Below are 7954 nucleotides of genomic sequence, written 5' to 3' on the forward strand. Positions count from 1 at the left end.
GATCAGAGAATCCTGATTCTCGATCACAGAGTCCCAGACACGTAGGACTCAGAGTTTTCAAATATTAGGACTCTTGGTCGAAGAGTTTCGATCCAGTGGGACTCTTCACCAGCCATCAGATCAGATAGGAACCTCTAATGTGTGTGACCCTGCAGGTTCGAACCCAAATCGGTAGCACAGGAACCAATTTCTGTACTAATCGAAGAGACCATCTAGCAATGGTATCCGACATTCAGATAGGTCGAATAGTCGCAATCGCAATATTCAGAACCTACGCGAATATGATTACTGTATAATTCATTCCTTTTGACCCCTGTGTATAGGACGACTTAGGGTTAAACTGTCAACCCTGATCAGATCATCCGAATCGTGCTCAACTCAAACAGTCTTGTGACTTCTCACTAGGACTACCCTGACCAAGACTTTGCTAAATTGAAACACGACTGTACTATTGGGAAATGTGTCCCAAAAAGCCAATCGTCAAGCTGTTGACGGTTGAGCAACCAAGTATTGTAATTGATTTGTTAATAAATAAAATATATTTGGTATTTTCATCATAAGCTTTCATCTTCTAATGAACTCCGTTGTTATGATGAAGTCCTTAGGACTATTTAGGTTCGATAAAGAGAGGATTTATCGATTAGTCCTTAAAACTGTTCACGACCAAATGATAGGCTGTTAATAAGGACGACAGCTTCTATCGAGCATAGGTCACTGTAGGCCATATGGGTTGGTTGTCCTCTTAACCAAAGAGTGTGGAGACACTGGTATGGCATACAGGTGAGATGTAAGGGTACATCATCATTGAACATGACCAACTCCAGAGCATTCTGCTGTCGAGAATGTCTCTGATGGGATATAGGTATAAGTGTCCCTTAGACTTGAGATCGCCTCAGTGACTTGCAAGCAACTCACTGTGCTTTGGTACTGGACTAACTGAATTTTTAATTCAAAGATGGAAGGCTTCTGGGCACAGTCAAGTACTTGCGAAGTCAGAGTGTGATCGAGATGGGATTGACCACTCCAAGAGTTGGAGAAGAATGAGTCACTGTATTTCAATTTAGCAAAACCTTGGCCAGGGTAATCCATCAGATGGTTTTGATATTTTAAAATACAATATGGACAACCTGATCAGAGTTGATAGTTAAACACTGGGGTGTCCTATGATCATTTTGGTCAAGGGGATGAATTATATGAAAACTATATCCGTATGGGTTCTAAGGATGTTGTTCTACACATTCGACCTATCCGATTGTCGGGTACCATTGCTAGACGGTCACTTCGATTGGTATAGGAATTTATTCCTATGCTACCGACTTAGGTTCGGACCTATGAGGTCACACACATTAGAGTTCATGATCCGATCAGATGGTTGGTCAACGACTAAGAATCGTTCTAGGGTTAAATAATCAATACGATTGACATTTAACCCAGTGCAAGTGTTGTAGGAGGATCGATTAGCAATTCGATTGCTAATTGGCTTAATTTGATTAAGCCAATGGGCTGAGATTAAGTCTAATTAAATATGATTTAATTAGATTTATTTTGGACTTGATTGGATCAAGTCCAATTGATTTATTGGATAAGCCAAGTGCAAGGAAAAACTAGTCCTAGTTCAACTAGGACTTGGGTCAATCTAATTTCTAATTTGATTAGAAAATTAAATCAGATTTAAATCTAATTTAATCTGATTAAATTAGGTTCTTAATTGGGTTAAGACCTATTTTAATTGGGTTGATCTAATTTTGATTTGATTTGGTTTGGGAAACCAAATTAAAACAAGTCATAAGACAGAATCCTAGTAGGACTAGGATTCCACCTTGCGCCACATAAGCCTTCTCCACGCCCTCTCTCTTAATTCAATGCCAATCTCCACTTATTTTGTGCGACAAAAGCCCTCTCCCAGATCTCTCTCACGTTCACAAAAGGTCTCTTCTCTTCTTTCTTACATGGAAGGTGGTTTGGATCAAATCTAAAAGGAATAAGTTTGGATTTTGAATTCTACGAGATAGAGTTTTAGAAATTCAAAACTCTTTCAATTTTGCACCAAATTTATCCAAATTTTTTTTAAAATTTTCGTGGACTTTAGGGTTTACATTGTGAACCCTTTGCTAGTAATCTATTCACGAAAATATGGAGGAGATGCTCAAGAGTTGGGCGTCCCTTAACTTGCCATGTTTGGATAAGCCTTGACTAGGTGTTTGACCTAGACAAGGACTCTATCATATCTCTCTATATAAGATGAGTTTCTTTATGAAATTTTAGGAAGAGATAGATATTTGAGAGACCTTTCTTCCATCCAAAAATCAGAGAGAAATACCTTTGGGTCGTAGAGATATAAAAGATGCAAGTTAGGGCATTTAGAGAGAAAAACGTGAAGAAGAAGAGGGTCTTCTTCTAGGGTTTTTGTTTTCATATCTTTCCTCCCTCCATCTTGAGTTTTCTGAGAGTGTCTCAGATCTGAAACTCCTCCTTCTACTTTTCATCTTTGGAAGAGTCCAAATCAAGTAGAAGGAGGCACCTGATCAACCATCAAAGAAGGATCAGCGCAGTACTAGCATACTGTGCTGATTTCCTGAAGCAGGACTTCTGATCGAGATTCGTGGGCTCGTGTGGATGACTCCTAGAGGCCAGACGCATGTGCAGCTTGCAACATCATCCTTAAGCCCGGATCAGCGAGGTTAGAGCATCTAACTTGCAAGGTAATAGATCTGATCTATTATTTAATACATACATTAGATGTAGCTAGTATAGAAACATGTTGATATGATCAACATGTAGTTCATACTATATTTATATATTTTTAATTTTTGATTTAATGCTATGTAATAATCATGTAATAGGATCTTAGATCTAGGGATTTTTTGATCTTAGAAAATAAATTTTGATTTATTTTAGTCTTCCGCTGTATGATCTTGAAAAAGTTTCAAGATCTAACCCTGAAACCCTAGATATGGTTCCTTCAATTGGTATCAGAGCCTAGGTTCTTTATTACATGATTATTTATACATTCTTAGATTATTTTTTAGATTAGATCTAATTTATAATCTGATTATTAAATCTGAAATTAAAATTTTAGATCAATCACAAACTGCAAGGTTGTCCTGCTGTAAGGTTTACCCCTTACAGTGCAAAGGTTGTCCTAGTTTGTGTAGATCTATCTTTAATCATAAATTTGTTAGATATGATCTAGATTAAATTTATGATTTATTAGATTTAAAAGATATTTAAATTTGAAATAAAATCTCTTTGTTAATAATTTTTATGCAAAGAAATTTTTAAAGTTCAAATTATTTCAATTACATGAACCTGTTTAGATTAGATCTAAAGTAGTTTCATATTTATTTTACTTGCATCTTGATTATGAATCAAACATGCAATATGATTGGTAAAATCATATTGTAAAATTATTTTACAAATATGAAAATTATTTTTTTTGAAAAGCCAAACCCAACCCTCAGCCCAAAACTTAATTAAGAATTAAGAAGTTGTTTGATTAGGTTCTAGGATTGTGAATTGAAGAACCTAAGACACAAATCATAACACATTGGGTTAATGGGTTAGTGGGAATTAGGTCCATTAATTGGGTTAGACCTATGGTTAGATTAAAGATGGACTTAATTAGAGAATTGACTAAATCTAATCAATTGTTGTCTTAGATTAGGTCAAGGATTCTCTAGATCAATTACAATAGTGGTAGTTGGTCAAGTCCATGTCTTTAACGAGAACCAAATGGACTTGATTCTTGGCTAAGCGGTCTAGCACGAACTGTTAGGTTGATCTAATCGAAACTAATTAAACCAGTTGGTGTCTAAGGTAAACCAAATCGGTGGTTTTTAATTGGGAGCCCGCTTACCTGGCCATTTCTGATGGTGTCTAAGGCAAGCTTTGGCAGACCCTCCCACTGATCGAACTTACCTGGCCTCTTGGTGAAATTATGTTTTGATCGGATCACTTGACTATTCGAGCTGACCCATGTCAGCTAGGTAAATCAGTGTGACTGATTTAGGTGCTCCTAGACCAGCCCTGGTCTCCCTTAAGCTGACTTGGTGAAGCCAGTGGGAGGATCATGATAAGCAGGTTCATCTGACCTCATCCTCTAAATTATTTAAATTCTCTAAAATTATTAAGTCCTTAAAATGACAAAGTTATGGAGATAACTGAGTCATAGCCTCCCATTAAGGTGTTTGATAATGAGTCCATTAACTCAATAATCATTGCAGACCCAAAGGCCTGGTGCTTATTGACTAATGGAATTATCACTCATCATATGACAACTTGGAAGTGTCTCTCTAATGGTGGTTAGGTGAGCCAACCAAAGTTGGGCTTAATCATTCGTTGGTTAGATACACCAAGTATGATCATGTTAATGGTTGGACCTAACTGGATCTTTACAGTGGAGGCCAAAGCCTACTGATTAGGTTTCTGGGATAAAATTAAAATTACTAGAAATTGTTTAGAGAAACAATTGGTTATGAACCTACCCTTAGACGTACATGGGTTTGAAGGAACCAGATCTAGGATTTCAGGGTTAGATCTTGAAACTTTTTCAAGATCATACAGCGGAAGACTAAAATAAATCAAAATTTATTTTTTAAGATCAGAAAATCCCTAGATCTAAGATCCTATTACATGATTATTACATAGCATTAAATCAAAAATTAAAATATATATAAATATAGTATGAACTACATGTTGATCATATCAACATGTTTCTATACTAGCTACATCTAATGTATGTATTAAATAATAGATCAGATCTATTACCTTGCAAGTTAGACGCTCTAACCTCGCTGATCCGGGCTTAAGGATGATGTTGCAAGCCGCACACGTGTCTGGCCTCTAGGAGTCGTCCACACGAGCCCACGAATCTCGATCAGAAGTCCTGCTTCAGGAAATCAGCACAGTATGCTAGTACTGTGCTGATCCTTCTTTGATGGTTGATCAGGTGCCTCCTTCTTCTTGATTTGGACTCTTCCAAAGATGGAAAGTAGAAGGAGGAGTTTCAGATCTGAGACACTCTCAGGAAACTCAAGATGGAAGGAGGAAAGATATGAAAATAAAAAACCTAGAAGAAGACCCTCTTCTTCTTCACGTTTTTCTCTCTAAATGCCCAAACTTGCATCTTTTATATATCCACGACCCAAAGGTATTTCTCTCTGATTTTTGGATGGCAGAAAGGTCTCTCGAAAAGATATCTCCCCTTAAAATTTCACAAAGAAACTCATCTTATATAGAGAGATATGGTAGAGTCCTTGTCTAGGTCAAACACCTAGTCAAGGCTTATCCAAACATGGCAAGTAAAGGGACGCCCAACTCTTGAGCACCTCCTTCATATTTTCGTGGATGGATCAACAGAAAAGGGTGCACAATGTAAACCCTAAAAGCTATGAAAATTCCAAAATAAATTTGGATAAATTCGGTGCAAAATTGAAAGAGTTTTGGATTTCTAAAACTCTATCTCATAGAATTCGAAATCCAAACTTATTCCTTTTAGATTTGATCCAAATCACCTTCCATGTAAGAAAGAAGAGAGGAGACCTTTTGTGAACGTGGGAGAGATCTGGGAGAGGGCTTTTGTCGCACAAAATAAGTGGAGATTGGCGTTGAATAAGAGAGAGGGCGTGGAGAAGGTTTTGTGGTGCAAGGTGGAATCCTAGTCCTACTAGGATTGTGTCTCATAACTTGTTTTAATTTGGTTTTCCAAACCAAATCAAATCAAAATTAGATCAACCCAATTAAAATAGGTCTTAACCTAATTAAGAACCTAATTTAATCAGATTAAATTAGATTTAAATCTGATTTAATTTTCTAATCAAATTAGAAATTAGATTGACCCAAGTCCTAGTTGAACTAGGACTAGTTTTTCCTTGCACTTGGCTTATCCAATAAACCAATTGGACTTGATCCAATCAAGCCCAAACTAAATCTAATTAAATCATATTTAATTAGACTTAATCTCAGCCCATTGGCTTAATCAAATTAAGCCAATTAGCAATCGAATTGCTAATCGATCCTCCTGCAACACTTGTACTGGGTTAAATATCAATCGTATTGATCATCTAACCCTAGAACGATTCTTAATCGTTGATCAACCATCCGATCGGATCATGAACTCTAATGTGTGTGACCTCATAGGTCCGAACCTAAACCGGTAGTATAGAAACAAATTTCTATACCAATCGAAGTGACCATCTAGCAATGATACCCGACGACCGGATAGGTCGAATGTGTAGAACAATATCCTTAGAACCCATGCAGATATAGTTTTCATATAATTCATCCCCTTGACCAAAATGATCATAGGACACCCCAGAGCTCAACTGTCAACTCTGATCAGGTTGTCCACATTGTATTTCAAAATATCAAATCCATCTGATGGAATATCCTGGCCAAGGTTTTGCTAAATTGAAATACAGCGACTCATTCTTCTCCAACTCTTGGAGTGGTCAATCCCATCTCGATCACACTCTGACTTCGCAAGTACTTGACTGTGCCCAGAAGCCTTCCGTCCCTGAATTAAAAATTCAGTTAGTCCAGTACCAAAGCACAGTGAGTTGCTTGCAAGTCACTGAGGTGATCTCAAGTCTAAGGGACACTTATACCTATATCCCATCAGAGACATTCTCGACAGCAGAATGCTCTGGAGTTGGTCACGTTCAATGACGATGTACCCTTACATCTCACCTGCATGCCATACCAGTGTCTCCACACTCTTTGGTTAAGAGGACAACCAACCCATATGACCTACAGCGACCTATGCTCGATAGAAGCTGTCGTCCTTATTAACAGCCTATCATTTGGTCGTGAACAGTTTTAAGGACTAATCGATAAATCCTCTCTTTATCGAATCAAAATAGTCCTAAGGACTTCATCATAACAACGGAGTTCATTAGAAGATGAAAGCTTATGATGAAGATGCCAAATATATTTTATTTATTAACAAATCAATTACAATACTTGGTTGCTCAACCATCAACAGCTTGACGATTGGCTTTTTGGGACACATTTCCCAACAACTCCCACTTGTCCTAAAGCCACTCGACACAGTATCTAATACCCATCTTCGACTTGTGGTTGTCGAACTCCTTTATTGCCAGGGCTTTAGTGAAGGGGTCGGCTAGGTTCTCCTTTCAGTCGATCTTCTGAAGGTCGACGTCACCTCGATCCATGATCTCTCAGACCAGGTGGAAGCGGTGCAAGATGTGCTTCATCCGCTGATGTGCTTTGGGTTCCTTCACCTGAGCTATGGTACCAGTGCTGTCGCAGTAGAGCAGGACTGGACCATCGAAGGAGGATGCTACTCCAAGCTCATTGATGAATTTCCTCAGCCACACAGCTTCCTTCGCGGCATCCGATGCTGCGATGTACTCCACTTCACAAACAGAGTCCGCCACAGTATGCTGCTTGGAACTCTTCCAGCAGATGGCTCCACCATTCAGAGTAAAGATATAACCCGACACACTCCTGCTATCATCATGGTCAGATTGAAAGCTGGAGTCTGTGAACCCCATAAGTTTCAGATCTGACTCGCCATAAACCAACCATTGGTCCTTAGTATTTCTCAAATACTTAAGGATGGCTTTAACCACTTTCCAGTGGTTTTCTCCAGAATCAGATTGGTATCTACTCACTACTCCTAGTGAGTATGTCACATCTGGTCTTGTACATATCATGGCGTATATGATAGATCCCACGGCTGAAGCATATGAGACTCTACTCATACGCTCTCTCTCTTCAGGAGTTGTCGGACAATCCTTCTTAGAGAGAGAAATTCCATGGCCTATCGGTAGATAGCCCTTCTTGGAATTTTCCATGCTGAACCTCTTCAGCACAGTGTCTATGTACATGGACTGGGATAACCCAAGCATCCTTTTAGATCTATCCCTATAGATCTTCATCCTTAGGATGTAGGATGCTTCACCCAAGTCCTTCATGGAGAACTGTGATGACA

This window comes from Elaeis guineensis, chromosome 9, assembly GCF_000442705.2.
Source record: "Elaeis guineensis isolate ETL-2024a chromosome 9, EG11, whole genome shotgun sequence".
Taxonomy (NCBI): domain Eukaryota; kingdom Viridiplantae; phylum Streptophyta; class Magnoliopsida; order Arecales; family Arecaceae; genus Elaeis; species Elaeis guineensis.